At 46.3% G+C, this 21,144-nt stretch overlaps 2 protein-coding genes across 3 annotated transcripts in view; both read left to right on the top strand.

Moving 5' to 3' along the window:
- The first annotated feature begins 376 nt into the window (after positions 1 to 376).
- LOC142466692 (uncharacterized) overlaps positions 377 to 21,144 on the top strand; it is a 308,558-nt gene continuing 287,790 nt past the window's right edge. The window contains exons 1-2 of one of the 2 annotated variants that reach the window (XM_075571998.1): positions 377 to 458; positions 12,539 to 12,785. The gene's annotated coding sequence lies outside the window, so the exon portion shown is untranslated. The remainder of the gene's footprint in view (positions 459 to 12,538; positions 12,786 to 21,144) is intronic. The other variant, XM_075571995.1, reaches the window with a different exon arrangement.
- Positions 401 to 21,144, top strand: part of LOC142466363 (uncharacterized) — a 790,214-nt gene continuing 769,470 nt past the window's right edge. The window contains exon 1 of the mRNA XM_075571215.1: positions 401 to 458. The gene's annotated coding sequence lies outside the window, so the exon portion shown is untranslated. The remainder of the gene's footprint in view (positions 459 to 21,144) is intronic.

The raw sequence follows: 21,144 nt of genomic DNA, 5'->3' as shown, positions 1-21,144 counted from the left end.
CGTCCCGCGCAATATAAGCACAAGCGGTGCAATGCGTTTGTTTTCGGGAGACGTTGCGTCGCCGGCACTATAAGCACGGCCCTAGTTGTGTTACAGCCTCAGGGGTTATGTCATATCCAGGTTACCTCCTTCATATCAACAATGGCCAAAAGGAGGAACTAAAGCAGCTTTACTGAAATATATTAAGGACAAGGAGGAGCATACACATCTACATGCAGAAGAAACTATCTTTCCCTAGCACAGTGCCTGGGAAATGTTACTGTCTTGTTTCTAATCTACACAGTATGTGACACGTGATCCGTTTTGAAGTCTAAAAACTACAACTCCCATGATCCCCTTAGTGTGAGCATGCGCAGTAGGACACAGAGCTGTGACCTGGATGTAGTCAGTGTCTCCACTTCCGGGAAAGAGAAGATGAAGAAATAAAGTGGTGCAGGAAGCACACAGGAGCCTTTTCTGTAAGTAACTTACTTTGTATTCAAAGCATCAGAGCAGGTATATGCAAACACGTGGCGTTTCAGGACAGACATATCCTCTCCTCAGACCATTCACCTTACTGCAATAGTGACACTAACAAGTATTTATACCCCTAGGGGTTACACAATCAACTCATACTCACCACCTGTGTTTACAGCTGGGCAGCAACTGCAGCTCAGTACTTTATTTATTTATTTTATTTATAAAATGTTTTACCAGGAAGTAATACATTGAGAGTTACTGTACCTCTCGTTTTCAAGCATGTCCTGGGCACAGAGTTCAGACAAATAATACATGGTTACAAATACAGTAGCATAAATGAACAGGATATACATTATATACAAGACATTGCGTGCACAGATAAAGAAAATATATATTATGGGCATATGAGACAGTTACAGACCAGATTAAAGTGTGAGACAGTACTTATATGTATATATGCCTTTATATAGCAGTAAGAAGGTGATCCAGGGCACAGCGGATTTCAGCAAAAAAATTTTTTATTCTGTCATAACACAGTGTTATTTTTTTGCTAAAATACGCTGTGCCCTGGATCACCTTCTTACTTCCATATACAGGATTTCTCCAGTTAGGTTTTTCCCTGAACCAGGTGCACCAGTGCTAAACACAAGTATACTGCTATTTATTTGCATCATATAGGTGTGCAACACTACATCTTTTGTTTGTTTATTTATATAGCGCCATTAATGTACATAGCGCTTCACAGCAGTAATACACGTGGTGATCATATAAATAACAAATAATACAAATAACAGATCATGGAAATAAGTGCTTCAGACATAAAAGTAACATTTTGGAAGAGGAGCCCCTACTCCGAGGAGCGTATAATCTAATTGGTGGGGAGAACTACAGAGACAATAGGAGGGCATTCTGGTAGGTGTGTCTGCAGGGGGCCAAGCTTTATGTATCATATGACTAGTAATATCTACGGTGCTACTCATATGCTTCTTTAAGAAAGTGTGTCTTAAGGTGAGTCTAAAAGGTGGATAGAGAGGGTGCTAGTTGGGTATTGAGGGGAAGGGCATTCCAGAGGTGTGGAGCAGTTAGTGAGAGAGGTTTAAGGCGGGAGAGGCTTTAGATACAAAGTGGGTAGAGAGAAGACATTCTTGAGAAGAACGCAAGAGTCGGGATGGTGCATAGCGAGAAATTAGGGCTGAGATCTAAGGAGGAGCAGAAGTGTGTAAAGCTTTAAAAGTCAGGAGAATTGAGGGCGAGATGTGGGATTTGATCTGAAGCCAGGAAAGGGATTTCAGTAGGGGAGACGCCGAGACAGATTTAGGAAACAGTAGAGTGATTATGGCAGCAGCGTTTAGGATAGATTGTAGGGGAGACAGGTGAGAGGCAGGAAGGCCGGGCAGCAGGAGATTACAGTAATCAAGATGGGAGAGAATGAGAGTCAAACTTTTTAGCATTCGAGCAACAGAGGAAAGGGCGTATCTTTGTAATATTGCGGAGGAGAAAGCGGCAGGTTTTAGAAACATTTTGAATGTGAGGGAGGAGTCGAGTATGACCCCTACGCAGCGTGCTTGGGCTAGTGGGTGAATGATAGTACTTCCAACAGTAATATCAAAGGAGGTAGTGTGGCCAGGTTTGGGATGAAGTATGAGGAGTTCTTTTTTTTGCCATGTTAAGTTTATGTCTTGGTACATGTTGGCACCAATGACAAAGTTAGAGAAAGATGGAGGGTCCTAAAAAATGATTACAGGGATCTAGGCCAAAAGTTTAAGGCAAGGACCTCCGAGGTAGTATTTTCTGAAATACTACCAGTGCCATGCGCTACCGCAGGGAGACAGTCAGAGATCAGGGAGGTTAATGCATGGTTAAGAAAGTGGTGTAGGAAGGAGGGGTTTGGGTTTTTAGAGCACTGGGACTCCTTTTCTGAGAGGTGCCATCTATATTCTAGGGACGGATTGCACCTCAATGAAGAGGGATCTTCTGTGCTAGTGGGGAGAATGCTAAAAAGGTTGGAGGAGATTTTAAACTAGGATGGAGGGGGGAGGCGAATGAAACAGATAATGAACTAAATGGAATAGATGAGGATACAAGGTGGTATGGAGGTAGAATGGGGGCAAGTGCAAGTTTGACAAGCAGTGAGATGCCCATAGTAAATAGAGATAATACCAGAAAACTTCTAAAGACTAAACCAAGTGGGAGCAGAAAGGAAGGAGCAGATAAGATAATAGTACAGGCTGAAAAAAACTTAAATGCATGCTTGCTAATGCAACAAGCCTGGCAGATAAAATGGGGGAGCTTGAATTAATAGCTACAAGGGAGCAGTATGATATCATAGGCATTACTGAAACATGGTGGGATAAAACTTATGACTGGACAGTTAATTTAAAGGGGTATTCTCTTTTTCGGAAGGTGTGGCAGGACGGCCTGTAGCCGAGGTCAGGGAACAGTCCACACGTGTAGTTTCAGGATAATGAAAAACGTTCAATGGCTTTATTTCTCCATTACAACATAACATGCGGGTACACTGTCCCTTTAAACAAATAAATCCTGCTCCATGTTGGGAGAAAAACTGACTAACACAGCAGGACCTATCTAGCAGTCTGGCTGGCTAAACCATAACCAAACCTTCAGAGTCTTTTAAGCAGTCATGAAACAAATGAAACAAATCTTACTTTGGCTGCAGTAAGTAGTGTGCTGTATCCGTCTGTCTTGCAGCACATATATCCATGTGCTCTTGTCTGAGAGAGCCAGCTACTGCTGGTAACAAGATCCTTATCTACCTTGCTGGCTCTCAGGTGTCAGCTTACTTCCTGACTACCTAACTTCCACCTGAGTTAACCCTTATGAGTGCTGGATGAAGCACTCAGACATATGTCTCCCAGGCGTAACTGATAGGAGTTGACTTCACTCTGTCACATACCTCCCCTGTTTGTGTGTGGCTAGTGACCCACACGGCTGAAGCCCGACCCTCCACTCCTTCTTTTGACAAAAAATCAGCATTTCCATGGTCCTTTCCAGGTCTATGCTGAATATCAAAAGAGAAGGGTTGGAGGACCATATACCACCTGGTCAACCTTGAGCTTGTGTCCTTCATGGTGTTTAACCACTTCAAGGGCGCATGGTCAGTGACCAGGGTGAAGTGTACTCCGGCGACATAATGTCTCAAGGCCTCAATTGCCCATTTTACAGCGAGGCACTCCTTCTCAATGACGGAATACCTCACTTCCCTTGGGAACAGCTTCCGGCTGATGAACAGTATGGGGTGTTCAACACCATCAAATTGCTGGGACAGCCCTGCTCCCAGTCCTACCTCTGAGGCATCCGTCTGGATGATGAAGGGCTCTTTAAAATCTGGGCTCCGAAGAGCGGGGCCCTCTGAGAGGCACTTTTTAAGCGTGTCAAAGGCGTCTTGGCACTCCCAAGACCATTTAACTTGGGTCGGGGCACTCTTTTTTGTTAGATCTGTTAAGGGTGCAGAAATTTCTGAAAAATTGGGGATAAACCGCCTGTAATACCCTGCTAACCCCAAAAGGGCGCGGACCTGTGTCTTTGTCTGTGGGGTGGGGACTTCCTTTATGGCGGCCACCTTGCTAGCTAGTGGCCTTACTATCCCTCCCCCAATGGCATAGCCCAAGTACTTTGTAGTGGATTTACCCAGGGCACATTTTTTTGGATTTGCAGTGAGCCCTGCTTCTCTTAAGGACGTTAGGACTGCCCTTAACCTTTTTATATGAGACTGCCAGTGTCTGCTATAGATGACAATGTCATCCAAGTAGGCCGCGGCATATGCTCTATGGGGTCGTAGTACCTTGTCCATTAACCTTTGGAACGTGGCTGCAGCCCCATGTAACCCAAATGGCATAGTGACGAATTGGTATAAACCGAGAGGGGTGGCAAAGGCAGTTTTGCATTTGGATTCTTCCGCTAGAGGTATCTGCCAATATCCTTTCGTGAGATCTAGGGTGGAGATATACTCTGCTTTACCAAGCGAGTCAAGCAATTCATCCACCCTAGGCATTGGGTATGCATCAAATCTGGATACAGCATTTACCTGTCGCAGATCCACGCAAAACCTCACCTTCCCATCTGGTTTAGGGACCAACACTATAGGGCTACACCATTCGCTGTGGGACTCCTCGATCACGCCCAATTCCAACATGTCTATTATCTCCCTCTCTACCAGGTATTTTCGGCCCTCTGGCAATCTATAGGGACGGGACCGTACTTTTACACCAGGTTCTGTCTCAATCCTATGGGACACTAAATTAGTCTAGCCTTGCAGCTCCGAAAAAACACCTGGGAACTGGTCACATAATTCTAGTAGGTCTGACCTTTGTTCCGTTGTTAACTGCCCCCCCATGGGAACCTGATGGTCATTGTACGTACTACCCTTTGGAAGCTGCGGACCCAAATCCGTCTCTCCTACCCGAGGGTGGATGAACAGCGATCTCCTCGTTTTCCAGGGTTTCAGGAGGTTCACGTGGTAGATTTGTTTACCCTTCCTGGACCCTGGTTGAGAGATCTCATAGTTTACCTCCCCGGTGCGGCGGAGAACTTGGAAAGGACCCTGCCACTTCGCAAGGAGTTTACTCTCTGATGTCGGTAGTAGTAGCATCACTTAGTCCCCAGGTTGGAAGACCCTCAAGCGAGCATTTCGGTTATACTGCCTTTCTTGACGTTCTTGAGCAGATTTGAGGTTTTCCTTAGCAAACCGACCTATCATGTCTAGGCGGTTTCTAAGGTCTATGACATACTGAAGGGTATTCTTGGAGGGGGGGCTCCTCCTCCCAGGATTCCTTCAGTAGGTCGAGAATACCCCAAGGTTGGCGTCCATATAGGAGCTCAAACGGGGAGAAGCCTGTGGATGATTGGGGAACTTCTCATACCGCAAACAACAGGAAAGGGAGAAGTTCATCCCAAGCTCGCTTTTCAGTATCCACAAACTTCCTAAGCATGGTTTTTAAAGTACGGTTAAACCTCTCTACCAATCCATCAGACTGAGGATGGTAGACTGAGGTCCGGACGGATTTTACCTCCAATAACTTCAGGACATCCTGCATTAACTTTGCCATGAAATTTGTTCCCTGGTCAGTTAACATTACTTGGGGAAGTCCTACCCTAGAGAACAGTTCTAACAGCCTGTGAGCAACCTGTTTAGCAGTGGCTGATCTCAGAGGGAAGGCCTCAGGATATCTGGTGGCATAATCTACAACAACGAGTATAAATTTATGTCCCTTCGCAGAGGGTTCTAAAGGTCCAACCAGATCTAACCCAATTCTCTCGAATGGGACGGCTACCAAGGGCAGAGGGACCAAGGGAGCCGGCTTCTGTCCTTTTTGGCTAATTAACTGGCATTCAGGACATGTCTCACATAGTTTCATAATGTCACCATGTATGCCTGGCCAGTAAAACCGGGACGAGATGCGGTCCGTGGTCTTATCTCTGCCCAAATGACCACCCCATGGGAGAGTATGGGCTAGGGTGAACACAGTTTTAATCAACCCTTTAGGGACTAGCATCTGTCGAATGACCTCCCCTGTTTGTGTAACCTTATTCACACGATATAGGATATCATTCAACAGTTCAAAATGTGGAAACACTTTTACACCTTCTTCATCCATTATCTTGTTGTTGACCTGTACCACCTTCTCATATTATCTAGCCAGAGCTGGGTCCTCCCTCTGCCTCTGACGGAAGTCAGGAAGATCCAGGTCTGGCAAAATTCCCGTATCTATCTGTTCCCCACCCTGGTCATCCCGGGCCATGACCTGCAATCCTTTGGGCTGACTAATGTTACCAAGAGTCCCAGCCTTTCTTAACCAGTCCTCTTTTTCCGCACGTCTCTGTTTACATGTCTTTGGGACGTGGTGTCTACGGGGGAAAATCTCTGGGGGAAAAGGGAACAAGTCTCCGGGCTTCTCCGGCACCAGAGAAGTAGGCTCCATAGGAGTAGGGGCCAAGAATGTTTCGAAGTAGGGCCAGTCTCGGCCAAGTAGAACAGGAGCAGGTAGCCAGGGAGCAACTCCCACTAGTAGACTAGCCTCTTGATCCTTGATACGCAGTAGAATGTTTGCCGTCGGGTATCTCTTTGTATCCCCATGGATACATTCGATATTCCAAGGAGAGTCATAAAATAGTCTGTTGCTTGGAATTAGGCACTCTAGGATCAGGGTTTTTCCAGATCCTGAGTCCAGCATGGCTTTTACTTTTTTCCCCTCCAGAGATGCTGGGACTAACCACGGATTGTGATCCCCTCGGAGACAAGCTGTGGCAGTGGTTCTGCCATATGAACAGTCCACCTCATCATCTCCTGAGTCTGTAAACTCGGTCGTCAGCGGAAGCTCTCGACGGGGCTTGGTGTTTGGACCACTCAGCTGTTGGATGGGATCCTCCCTTCTGGTTGGTGGGGTTATCCTCTCCACCGGATGGGTGACAGGAGTCCAGGTTCTCGGGGAATACTGTGGGTGGCGGCCTCCCTTGAGTGATCCAATGGCCTTGGACCTGGGACGGGCGTCTCTGCGGGAGTTTGTACCAGGAACCCTCCGAGATGGGAAAGGGTCTTCCGATCGGGTTGACTGGATCTCCCGAGCTTGCGGGTTGTAGACCCCTCGATTGTCTGCTCTCCTGCCTCTAGCATCACCGGAAGCAACTGGTGTGTGCACAGACCGTTCCCAGCTATCTTGTTGGGTGTCGTCGCCAAGGACGTTTTCCACCAAGCGGACCGCTGAATCCAGGGAAAATGCAGCGTGTCTTTTCACCCAGGAGCGGGAGGAGGGGGGCAGTATCTGTATGAACTGCTCGAGCACAAACTGTTCAAGAATCTCTGCCTGGGTATGCTTCTTCGGTTGTATCCACCTGGTACATAAGCCTATTAAGCGGTGGGCTATGACCCGGGGTCTGTCTTGGTTTGTTTATTTGACTGTCCGGAACCGCTGACGGTAGGTCTCTGGAGTAAGGCCTAGGCAATCCAGAATAGCAGCCTTTAGTTGCTGATAGTCCATGGCCTCGTCTGCTGGAAGAGCCTGGTAGGCTGCCTGAGCTTCTCCTATGAGGAGTGGAGCCAGAGTCGTTACCCAGCGATCAACTGTCCAGCCGTGGGCCATGGCTACCCTTTCAAAAGTGAGGAGGAATGCCTCTGGGTATTCGGTTGGCTTCATTTTATGCAGCATCACCGGTGGGTTATTTGGAATCTCTGGTCTGCCTGGGGCTCGGCCTTCGACCAGCAGTTGGAGTAGCTTTTCCTCTCGCCGTGCCTGTTGCTCATCTTGCTAGGCTTGTCGCTCAGCTTGCTTCTCTGTTAGCTGGAGCTGTTGCTCAAGGAACTGAGGAAAAAATTTCTCCATTTTTTTTTGTGTGGCCCTTCAGATACAGGGCCCGTCCGACTTCCCACTTCTGACACCATTTGTGGCAGGACGGCCTGTAGCCGAGGTCAGGGAACAGTCCACACGTGTAGTTTAAGGATAATGAAAAACGTTCAATGGCTTTATTTCTCCATTACAACATAACATGCGGGTACACTGTCCCTTTAAACAAATAAATCTTGCTCCATGTTGGGAGAAAAACTGACTAACACAGCAGACCTATCTAGCAGTCTGGCTGGCTAAACCATAACCAAACCTTCAGAGTCTTTTAAGCAGTCATGAAACAAATGAAACAAATCTTACTTTGGCTGCAGTAAGTAGTGTGCTGTATCCGTCTGTCTTGCAGCACATATATCCATGTGCTCTTGTCTGAGAGAGCCAGCTACTGCTGGTAACAAGATCCTTACATACCTTGCTGGCTCTCAGGTGTTAGCTTACTTCCTGACTACCTAACTTCCACCTGAGTTAACCCTTATGAGTGCTGGATGAAGCACTCAGACATATGTCAAAAGGGACAGAGACATCGTATCAGAATTATAAGCAATGTAACAAAAATTGCAAAAGGGCAATTAAATTAGCAAAAATGGATAATGAAAAAAGGATTGCAATAGAAAGTAAGGTCAACCCTAAAATGTTCTTTAAGTACCTTAATAACAAAAAACCGAGAAAAGAAAATATAGGACCCTTTCAGTGTGAGATGGGTAGGAAGATTATTGGAGATAAGGAAAAAGCAGAGGTATTAAACAAATTCTTTGCCTCTGTGTTTACCAGGGAAGAATCAAGTTCAATAGTAGCGCCACAGGAGGAAGCCACAACCTCCATATTAATGACCAATTGGTTAACTGAGGAAGAAGTTCATAAGCGACTTGAAAAATTAAAGTAAATAAGGCACCTGGCCCCGATGGCATACATCCAAGAGTTCTCAAGGAGTTAAGCTCAGTAATAGCAAAACCATTATATTTAATTTTCAAGGACTCCATTTCCACAGGCTCAGTACCACAAGATTGGTGTAAAGCAGATGTGGTGCCTATATTTAAAAAGGGAGCTAGATCACACCCGGGGAATTACAGACCTGTAAGCCTGACTTCAATAGTAGGGAAACTACTTGAAAGTTTAATATGGGATAATATTCAGGAATACCTAATGGAAAACAAAATTATTAGTAATAGTCAGCATGGATTTATGAAGGATAGATCTTGCCAAACTAACCTTATTTGTTTCTTTGAGCAGGTAAGTAGGAATTTAGACCAGGGTAATGCAGTTGATGTGGTCTACTTAGATTTTGCAAAGGCTTTTGATACGTTTTCACACAAGAGGTTGGTGTACAAAATAAAGAAAATTGGACTCAGTAATAATATATGCACCTGGATTGAAAACTGGTTAAAGGACAGACAACAGAGGGTTGTCATAAATGGAACTTTTTCAGGTTGGGCTAAAGTCGTGAGTGGAGTACCTCAGGGATCGGTACTGGAACCCCTGCTTTTTAACCTGTTTATTAATGACCTTGAGGTTGGGATCGAGAGCAAAGTCTCCATCTTTGCTGATGATACTAAATTGTGTAAGGTAATAGAATCAGAGCAGGATGTAATTTCTCTTCAGAAGGACTTGGAGAGACTGGAAACGTGGACAGGTAAATGGCAAATGATGTTTAATACAGATAAATGTAAGGTTATGCATTTGGAATGCAAGAATAAAAAGGCGACTTACAAATTAAATGGGGATATATTGGTGGAATCCTTGATGGAGAAGGATTTAGGAGTGCTTGTAGACAGCAGGCTTAGCAATAGTGCCCAATGTCATTCAGTAGCTGCAAAGGCAAACAAGATCTTATCTTGCATCAAACGGGCAATGGATGGAAGGGAAGTAAACATAATTATGCCCCTTTACAAAGCATTAGTAAGACCACACCTTGAATAAGGAGTACAATATTGGGCACCAATCCTAAGAAAAGACATTATGGAACTAGAGAGAGTGCAGAGAAGAGCCACCAAATTAATAAAGGGGATGGACATTTTAACTTATGAAGAGAGGCTAGCTAAATTAGATTTATTTACATTAGAAAAGAGGCGTCTAAGAGGGGATATGATAACTATATACAAATATATTCAGGGACAATACAAGGAGCTTTTAAAAGAACTATTCATCCCACGGGCAGTACAAAGGACTCGGGGCATTAAATGAAGTGCTGGGGAAGCGGCAAAGGCCTCTGTAAATTGCACTTACCTTGCTTCTGGAGATGCGTCGCCACGGCAACGCGGCGTCAAATCCCACAAGGTCATGACGCCGATGCCGGAACCAAGGTAAGGGGGGGGGCACAGAGAGAGGGGAACAGCCGGTAGGGGGCGCTGGGAAAAAAAAGATTAAGCTCCCCTGGGCTAGATCAGAAGTGTTATCTAGTAGCTTATTAATAATAATTGAGTAGACTTAAGTGGGATAAACAGAATAGTAGGATCCATCGCAGTCGTGGGCCAGAGTGACAGAGGTTTAAACCTGTGTCTGGTATAGCCACCCGCATATATCTGGGTTAATAGTAGAATCTGACCTTACCCTAGGAACCAGTTTAGTTCAAGTCACAATACTTACTGCGACAGGGAGATTCTATTGCTGCTGGAGAAGCCCCATGAGACAGGACCAGGGCTCGGGCGCAAGCACACGTCAGTGGAACACATATGAATGTAAATATGTTCCACTGACTGCATTACACAGTGATTTATTGAACCCTCGTGCCGAATCTTCGCCGATTGGTCACAGGAGAACGGATCGATCGGCAACTTAGCTAATCACTTGTCAGTGTTTGCATTGCATTGAGGGGAAACAATAAAGGGCAGCTTGAATTGCTGCATTAAATCCTACCCAGCGGGGGGAAAACATGAAAAGAATGAAATCACCATTAAACCCTTTGGGTGCCCTTTTAATGTAGCTGCTATGTCACCGCGTCTGGCCCCATGATGTAATAGCTACATCATAGTAATCCTGCTGGTTTTCCTAGGGGAGATGACATTCTGTGCTCCTGTGCAGGACAGGACGGATCTATCACTACGTGGGATAGAAGGGAGGGGGTCTCCCTGTCCGCTCTGTCATCTGTGATGGAGCAATCACGTGACCCCTCCGTCACTCAAAGGGTTAAAATAACTGTTTTATTTATTTGTGTATTGTGAATGAAATCCAGTTCTGTATTTCTCCAGGAACATGTATGTGTTTGACTAATGAGGGCATTATAATTACTTTGTTTTCTATGGAAGATAGCAAAAACGATGGTGGAGCACTGCATACAAAAATAAAGGGCTGCTTTATTAAAGATGCATACAAAGTCCTCTAACGCGTTTCACGCCTGCATGGAGCTTTGTCAAAGAGTGACCTGTGCTCGAACAATGTTCTCTTTAAATGCAGGCTCCAATGAATTCGTGCCAAAGTTACCAACCCGGTCATATGATGTACAGACCAGCTAGTAAGCTACGGAAGCCACAATGGGAAAAAACACTTCTACAGTACATTGGAGCCTGGAAAACCAGGAAGTAAACAGAAAACATAGTATAGGGAAAAAAGTACAACATAAAACTATATTAAAACAGCACCAGTGATAAAAATATACATTTGTGAGAAAACAAAATATATATACTAATGGTAAACAAATAATAATAGTGAATAAAATACAAGAAGAAGGAAAATATAACAAATATGTATAAATAAATAACTAAAAACCGAACACATAATAACCCATATAAGTGATACAACACAACACCCAATGCAATGATAATTGATACAAATATCTATCTACATGTGTATATCTATATGCCAATTAAAATACTGGCAAAAATGTGCCTATAAAATAAAAAAAATCTAACTCTAAACAGGATTAATAATTAAAATATAAAAACTAATAATTGCTATAATAAACCTAGAAAAACATAAATATATATATATGCATAAACTGATAAACAATTAGTGTAAATAAACGCCAAAACTGATTTTTTTGGCGCAACGGGCAGGTCATGTGAGCAGTTCACCCAATGAGGGTGAATCAGCTCTGTGATGACCCTAGACACGCCCCTAATGGCACGTCTAGCATGAATAAAAAACGCACCCGCTTCACGCGCTGACGTTACGAAAGCGCACGCTTCCACTCGGACGCAAGCTGTATGGACCCAGCCTTAGGCTACGGCCCCAGTTGTCACTGCTGCACGCGCATCTGACTGCCTGGCGGCGCGTGTACAGGTAAAATTTGTGATCTGTTATCTACGTGGATTGATGGGATGCGCGGGGGCGTGGCCACGATGGGGGGGAGGGTAGTTCCAAGCCCAAACCAACAGTGTTACCTCAGTAGACTGTGGCTCAAGGCTTTTTTTATAGTCTCGTTTCCAAATCAGTCCAGGGCATGTTATAAGCTCAGGTTGCTAATGGAACACATTCCTGCTTCAAAACCTTGTTACATCAACCCCATTTTCTGTTTAACTCCACCGGAAGAAAACTCACATTTGTGTCACTTGTGTCATCTTGTCGGGGACTTTTTAATTACAACAGTGTTTTTATTTATTTTTTAAGTAATAAAAAAGTAGTCACTGGTGTGGCCTGTGGCTCCCATTCCAATCAAACTGTGGGTACATACTGTACAAGTGAGCCATTGTATATACATTGCTCTCCATTAACTTCTGTTCACCTCAAAAACTGTAGAGAAGAAAGAGAAGACAAGTCACATTATTAACAACCTGTATCTTTTTTTTCAGCTCTTCCTTTATAAAATAGACATTACTTTGAGACCTCACTAAATGTCCCAATTTTAGATTTGTAAATTGTGCGAGTAACGAGGAAGAACAGAACATTGTGGCGTACCAATACCACAGGAAAATCTACTACAGAACCTGCACAGACCTCCCCCCACACACACAGCTCCTGGTCTGGTATTGTGATTAATATGGGAAAAAGCTTGGTATCAAGGGGGTGCGCTGTGGAAAAGTAACGCGCCACCACAAGGTAATGAGGAATATGTATATTACGTGGTTTTTACATCTCTAGTGCCTTATTACTGATGTTAAATTGCAAATATTGATAGATCTGCATACACCATTACGGGTCAACTAGAACTTAATATCACTAAATCTGACTTGAGTCAAAGGGCCAGATACATCAAGCTGTGGTATCCAAAAATGTCATATTACCGCTGTGACGGGGAGGAAAGGGTTAATACCTGATTTGCCATGCATTACTGTTGTTGCCCTGTCCCCGCCATTTTTATTCCCCATGTGCAGGCCATTCCCTGTCTGCGAGGGTAAAAGACAAGATGCATTGCTTGCCATACCCTCTAACCAACACATGATAGCAGATCTTAAATGTAAGGCAGGAGGTATTTTTTTGTAAGTCCAAGCAGGAATTACTTGTACCTCCAACTGTGATATGGGTGAATGAGCTTCGGTATTTTTCTGACCAAGCCTCAAAGGGTTGTAATTATTTTTATGATGGAGCCTCAAAAGGCTCCCACAGATTTAGAGTCCCCCTGTCTAAAAGAGTGTAAATTATGACAAGACCCAGAGACCCATAATGTATACAATACTGGCATACTGATGCACAGCAGATGTCAGGCTAGTGACACCTTTCAAACAGAGACCAGACACAGTGGCCCCAAGTTATGGGTGTAGCCCAGGTATACTAAGTGGCCTGGGCATCAACCTGACCAATGCGCCCTGCCCACCGGACAGCCCATTTGACCAGTCTTATGAATTGTGGGTCACTTGACTATTCGTGTTTTTTTTTGTTCCCACGAGGGGATTGGATCCACATGTTAAAGATAGCTTTGGCCAGTCTATAACTGTGGCTCCCCAGGTATTTCCCAGTGTGATTCCTGAATTTTAATCCATGATGTAAGATGCAAGACTTTGTTCCAGTACAGCAGCAACCAGTCCAGGAGTGAAGGGGTTAATAACCACATAACCACAGGACTTTTAAAACCAAGGCTGCATTTCTTGCACTGGCAAGCAAAGGACAATTTCTTTCGTTCTAAGGACAATTTATTTCGTTCTCTTATCCCAGTGAGTGTTGTTTTATGTGTATTCTGCAGATGTCGTGTGTTTTTCTATTAAGGAAATAAATCACAATTTATTTTGCAACTTGTTCTGTTCAATCAAGTACCCAGAAATATAAATGTGTTGATAAAAGTTGATGTCATCGTGACAAGCTTTTAAAAAAACTTGTGGCAGCGGTGGGATACTGATTGAACCTATATTGCAGTTTCCTGCGGGCTCTGTAATATAGTGAGGACCTTGTAGCTTGCAGGCTCCTCAGACAAGTAGCAACTGACACACACTTCTAAAGAGCACGAGAGACTTCACTGTTCCCTTCACCCATACTCCAAAGGCACCATGAGCGATCGCTCAGGAAGGTTCAGGTCATGGCCCAGAGAGAAAGTCGTGGAGAGATGTGCGGGGTATGGCGTACCGACAGATGGGCGGTCGAAGGCACAACTGGAGGAGGATTTGGAGCATCATGAGGACCACAGGGTCCTACCAGAGGGGCAAGTCCCCGTAGCTGCTGTGTTGGCTGACGCTATTCAGCCAGGAGTGCAGGAGGTCCCTCCAACTCCGGGGCTGCAAGGACATGAGGAGAGTGCTAGTGACCCCCTGGTCGTGGGTGGCTTGGCACCAGGGGTTGCGGACGAGGTAACAGCTGCGGCTGCCGAGCGTGACGTCCCTGGGCTCACAGCACTTCTGGCTACATGGGGAACGGGTGTTAGCACTGCGGAGCGGGTACAGCTCCTGACAGCACTGCTCGGAAGAACCCACAACTACTACCTTGCAAACGAGGAACAAGGTCTTTCCCGGGCGGATCATCACAGCTTCAGCAAGTTCGTGGATGGCACAGATGACTTCGATGCATTCCTGAATGACTTCGAGACGCAGTGTTCCCGGTTCCATATTCCAAGAAGGGACTGGGGTGGTCAGACTGCGACCACTGTTATCTGGCAAAGCCAAACGGACTGTGATGGGTATTCCACTCGTGGATTCCGATGACTATGGTCATGTGAAAAGCAAGCTGCTAACCCAGTATGCCCTGACCCCAGAATCTTACAGGGGCAAGATCCGGACGGGGGTAGTACTCCTCGGAGAGTCATACAGCACCTATGCCAGTAGGATGGCTTTGCACGGGACTCAGTGGGTGGAGGGGAATGGGCTTACAACATTCCATACCCTGCTGGACTTATTCTTTCAAGAGCAGCTGCTGCAGCAGCTTCCCACAGATGTGAGAGGATGGGTCTATGACCATAAACCTCAGACCTATGAGGATGCAGCGAGAATGGCAGATGAGTATGTGGCCAGCCGAGTTGCAATGAAGGACCCTGTAGCACCCAAAGGAGCGGGCCGTGCGGCCCAGGGCGCTAAGACTACCCCTCCGTGTGTGACTGGCACACACAGAAGAGCCAAGTACAGCCATGGAACCAGCCCACAGAAGGATGCCCAGCGGAGAGACTGCACTTGCCACCTCAGGACCAGCCGACTGGCACACACAGAGGAGCCAAGTACAGCCGTGGAACCAGCCCACAGAGGGATGCCCAGCAGAGGAACTGCACTTGCCACCTCAGGACCAGCAGCTGAGAGCGGGGGACATCAGGTTTCTCCAGTCGGGATGCAGCCCAACGATGTCCGGCAGAAGCATCTATGGAAGGTGACCATCGGAGACCGGCAGGCGGACGGCTTGCTAGACTCCGGTGCCACCGTGACTCTGGTTCGCCCTGATTTGGTGCGGCCAGAGGATTTGCTCCCGGGCACCGGTATGCAAGTGAACATGCCAGACGGAGGACCGCGGTCACTCCAGATTGCCCGGGTCTTTTTGGACTGGGGTGCCGGACGTGGCATGAGGGAGGTGGGGGTTTTGCCTGGGTTAGATGCTGAGGTCTTGCTGGGTAACAACCTAGGACACGTTACCTGTGTTTTTACCACTGAGCTGGCACCTGTTGCAGCGATCACCAAGAGACAGTCAGCAAGGATCGCAGCAGAACCAGCCCCTGTCCCCCTGCATTTGGGACCTACAGTTCCAGTAGTCTCTGCAGAGACCAGACAGGTAAGCCAGACTCAGTCGCTTTCTGACACTGACTTACTGTTCCCTGTACCTGTTCCCTGTCCCCCTGACTCAGATGTGACCGGGGGGTAGCCAGAGTTAGGTGCCCAGTTTAGGGATGCGGTGCGATCTGATCCCAGCTTGGAGGGCATGAGACTGTGGGCGTCCGAGTCTAAGCCAAGAAAGGGGTCTGATTATTTCTTGTGGCACCGCAGGCTCCTATACAGAGAGCAAGGGACCACCGGGTTAGATGAGGTATGGACGGGGAAGAGACAGCTAGTGGTACCCCAGGAATATAGGCAGCAGTTGTTGCGGGTAGCCCACTCCATTCCACTAGCGGGGCATCAGGGGGTCGCTAGGACGCGAGCCCGGCTGTTGCAGCGTTACTACTGGCCGGGGGCATCCAGTGAGGAGGCAGAGTTCTGCCGATCCTGTGATGCCTGCCAGCGAGTAGGTAAGGCGGGTGACCGTGTGAAGGCACCCCTGAACCCGTTACCGGTAATAGGGGAACCCTTTCAGTGGGTAGCTATGGACCTCGTGGGACCCCTCATGGTTCCCAGCTGGTCAGGAAAGCGCTACATTCTCACGGTGGTGGATTTTGCCACCCAGTACCCTGAGGTGGTAGCGCTTGCCAGTATTGATCCTAGGGCAGTAGCTAAAGCTCCGTTAGCCATTTTTTCTGGGGTAGGTTTCCCTAGTGAGATCCCAGATCCCAGTGAGTGTTATTTTAAGTGTATTCTGCAGATGTCGTGTGTTTGTCTATTAAGGAAATAAATCACAATTTATTTTGCAACTTGTTCTATTCAATCAAGTACCCAGAAATATAAATGTGTTGATAAAAGTTGATGTCATCGTGACAACCGCCCATAAAAAAAAGTTCCTTATTATGGTGCAATGAATCTGTGTTGCAGCGCCAAAAAAAAGCATTTTTTATCGGACCCGTTAAAAGCATCAGATCCGATACAAAACAGGCATAATATCAAATTTTCAAGTAAAAATTGCCGTACATCAAGTTCCGATATTTATCGGAACGGGATGAACCGCAGAAATACCGCAAATATTTTGTCACCTACTCCAGGCTGGCGTTAGCCCTGTTTTTCCAATATACTGCCCATTATATACATAGGCAAGATGAGCTAAACCAACGTGGAATAGATGATAAAATAGTTGGTAAAATACATTACAGTACATATGAACCCCTGTGACAGTAGGGGTAGCTGGCTTACCTAATAAAGAGAAAGCCCAGCTAGTTACCCCTAAAAAAGGGGGCTGGCCAATTAATCTAGATTTCAGCCCAATGTATTGTCTAGGCAAGTACAGTACAGGGAATATGAACTAGCTGTGTGTAATTCTATGTCCTGTCTTTTACATAAACTCCTTATGTCTGTATTTATTCCTGTGTTAGCAATTCCTCCCAGCTTAGATACTTGACATTGTGTGGTGATGACATTAACATGTCAGCCCAGCGAATGTAAATTATGTTATGTGCCTGTTTCTATTATTTCTATGGAGGGAGTTTCTGTAATTAATTTAGCTGAAGTTTTCCATAGAAATTATGAGATTAAAACCAGGGTTTGGATAGCTAGGTGTCAGGACTCCTGGGGAGAGGTGAAAGGCTGCTGATCAGATCTGGAAGTAAGAGCATTGTACTGCCCAGGCTCTGAGGCTCCTACCCAGTTTGAGGTCTTGAGTGCCTTAGCACGCCCCTCCTCTTCCTTTTGTGACACCAACTCAATCCGTTCTCTGGTTGGCCAACAGCCCCTGTCCCATGTAAAGGATAGCCACCGAGGGCTATATAAGGGGTGCTGCTGATCAGAGCACTAGACTATCTCTTAGAAGGAGTGTGGAGACTTTCTGAGAGACACTCTGGGAAGGAGTGTGGAATCCATCTGAGAGACACTCTGGGAAGGAGTGTGGAGTTTGACTGTGACCAGCTGGAGAGAGTTACTGCTGTGTGTTCAGCACTCTGAAATCCTGAAGCAGAGTAGCGGACAGGGAAAACCCATTTGAAGTGGGTCCCTGCACCTAGGAAAGGTAGATCTCATTCCCCAGACCCCCGTAAGCGTGTATATTTTTGTATTTTGTATTCTTGTGTGTTTCCGAGTGTAAGGATTCTGCTTGATCCGTGCCAGGTTTTTCACTATGGTCCAGGTTTTCTGTCTCTCTTGCCCTCTCTGCTCACTGGCCATTTTGGGTACTGGCAGTCTGCTTTATAAAGCTGCAGTTACTATAGGGAGTCGCCAAGCAAAGTTCTAGTGTTTGCAGCTGTTGGTCTTTGCAGTTACGTCTTACCCTCTTGCCTGTTTTGATTCCCTGTTGCTGACCCCTGACCGTGACCCTGACCTCGCTGCCTTCCATCTGTCCTGACCTCCGCCTGTCTCCTGGACTTTGCAACTCTGCCGCCAGCCCTGACTTCTGCTTGCCGGGACACCCCCAAGGACTTAATTGCCCTCTGTATCCGAATGGACCTCCAGATGCGAGAACGACAGACTGAGCGAGACCGCCCCTCAAAAACCCCAATAATTCGGCTTGCCCCCCACTTTCGGCCTCCTTTTACTACAACACTCTCAGAGGAGGAACCGATGCAATTAGGTGATACCAAATTACCTGAACAGGAGAGAACTAGGGGACGTGTCAGGTAGCTGTGTCAACTGTGGACTCAAAGGTCATCTTGCCTGAAATTGTCCTAAATCGGGAACATTCCAGTGCCCAGCAACGATAGAGGATTATTCTCTAGGCATTTCTTCTCTTTCTCCCCTGCCACAACCTTCACGTCTGCTCCTGCCAGTTTTACTCTCCTGGGGACCAGCCTCCATCTTCATTCACACTTTTGTGGATTTGGGGGCCGCAGGGAATTTCATTGACCATGCATTTGTGGAACTCTACTCCCTTTCTCTCTGTACTAGGGAGATTCCGTTAGCGGTAGTCACCATTGATGGAAGACCTCTGATACCTAGGACCATCACCCTCGAGACTAAACCTTTGCTGGTTACGGTTGGAGAACTTCACAAAGAGACACTGTCATTCTATGTTATTTGCTCTGCCTCGACTCCAGTGGTCCTAGGACTTCCCTGGTTGTGGCACCACAACCCTAAGATTGATTGGGTGACCAAGTTACATCCTGGGGACAACATTGCCATGGATCCTGTCTCCCGGTGTCTCGCGCTATCTCCGAGGTCCGGCTACCTACAGAGACTTCCTCGTCATGCCTGCCAGTTGCTTACCAGGACTTTGCAGATGTATTCAACAAAAAACAGGCAGAGGAGTTACCGCCACACCGACCTTATGATTGTGCAATTGACCTGATCCCATGGGCCCTCCCTCCTACAGGCCGCACTTAGCCCCTTTCATAACCAGAAACCAAGGCTATGTGGGAATACATTTCGGAGAAACTTCTACGTGGGTTTATTCGCAAATCAAGTTCTCCCGCTGGTGCGGGTTTCTTCTTCGTTTCCAAAAAAGACGGTTCTCTCAAGCCATGTATTGACTACAGAGGCCTAAATAAAATCAACGTAAAGAACCGATATCTGCTACCCCTCATTCCTGAACTATTCGACCGCTTACGCAAGGCTACGATCTTCACCAAACTGGATCTTCGAGGAGCCTACAATTTGATCCAGATCAGAGAGGGTGTTGAGTGGAAAACAGCCTTTAATACCCGTGACGGCCAATATGAATATCTAGTCATGCCATTCGGCTTATATCAAAATTTCATCAACGAGATTTTCCGGAATCTACTGGACCAATTTCTTGTGGTATTATCTTTTCCAGTTCCTTGACAGAACATCGGGCACAGATTAGATTGGCTCTCCAAAGACTTCGGGATCACTCCCCTTTTGCCAAGCTCGAGAAGTGTCAATTCGAACAGAAGAAGATTTCTTGCCTTGTGTTTTCATCTCTTCCCTTGGGTTCGAGATGGATCATGTGAAAGTATCGGCAGTGCTGGACTGGCCCTTACCGTTAGGCCTCAAATCGATACAACGATTTCTTGGGTTCACCAACTACTACCGACGATTCATCAGAAATTTTTCCAAGGTGGTTGCAACCATTACGGCTCTTACTAAGAAAGTGGCGAATCCTAAGATATGGCTTTCTGAGGCTCTTCTGGCTTTCGAGAAGCTCAAGTCCGCCTTGTCTTCTGCACCTGTGCTGATCCATCCAGATCCTACGAAACCCTTCCTGCTTGAAGTGGACACATCTGATCTGGCAGCCGGAGCCGTTCTTTCTCAAAGGAAGGATTTTCATGGGAAACTCCTCCCCTGTGCCTTCTTATCCAAAAAATGTTCTTCCACGGAAAGGAACTATGATGTTGGAAATTGGGAACTTTGGAAATGAAAATGGCTCTTGAAGAATGGAGACGTTTGCTTGAGGGGGCAACTTCTCCGATTTCAATCCTTACAGACCACAAGAACCTCAAATACATTGAAAGGGCAAGGAGACTCTGGACGCGTTAGGCAAGGTAGGCTCTCTTCTTCACTTGGTTCAACTTTGTGATCTCTTATCGTCCAGGATCCAAGAACATCAAAGCAGATGATCTATCTCAACAATTCTCTCCTGACGGCTCAGAGAAGATAGGGCAGAGGCCCATCATTCCACCTGCACAGATCATCTCTGCCGTATTTCATCACTTCTGCAACAGATTTTGCAGGCAGAGGATCCTAGGTCAACGTCCACACGTTCGTCTAAATTATTTGTCGTCGTCCCCAATTCCAAAGTGAGGTGTTGCAATGGGGTCATATCTCCAAGACGGCTGGTCACCCGGGGGTTAGGAAGACTTGCGATTTCCTCGAACGAATTTTTTTGTGGCCAGAGCTCCGCAAAGACGTAAAGGAGTTTGTTACACCCTGCGTTATATGTACTCAGACGAAGGTGCCAAGGACGTTACCCTGTGGATTGCGAAAGCCATTTCCAGTTCCCACCCGCCCGTGGACCCACCTTTCCATGGATTTTATTTTGTGGAGCTGCCTTCCTCCAGGGGTATGACTACCATACTGGTAGTGGTCGACCGATTCACACGACAGGCCCATTTTGTTCCTCTCAGGAAGCTACCCATGTCCTCTGAACTATTGGAGATTTTTATTAAGGAGATATTCTGCTTCCATGGAGTCCCAACGGATAGAGTCTCGGATTGCAGATCCCAATTCGTCTCTAGATTTTGGAAGGCCTTCTGCCTAAGAATGGGTATCTCCTTACATTTCTCTTCTTCCTACCATCCCCAATCCAATGGTCTCACGGAAAGGGCCAACCAGTCCTTAGAACAATTCCTCTGTTGTTTTGTTTCCGA

Source organism: Ascaphus truei, chromosome 15, assembly GCF_040206685.1.
Source record: "Ascaphus truei isolate aAscTru1 chromosome 15, aAscTru1.hap1, whole genome shotgun sequence".
Classification (NCBI taxonomy): domain Eukaryota; kingdom Metazoa; phylum Chordata; class Amphibia; order Anura; family Ascaphidae; genus Ascaphus; species Ascaphus truei.
The sequence above is the reverse complement of the archived record's forward strand: the minus strand, read 5'-3'. Positions and strand labels throughout refer to the sequence as shown.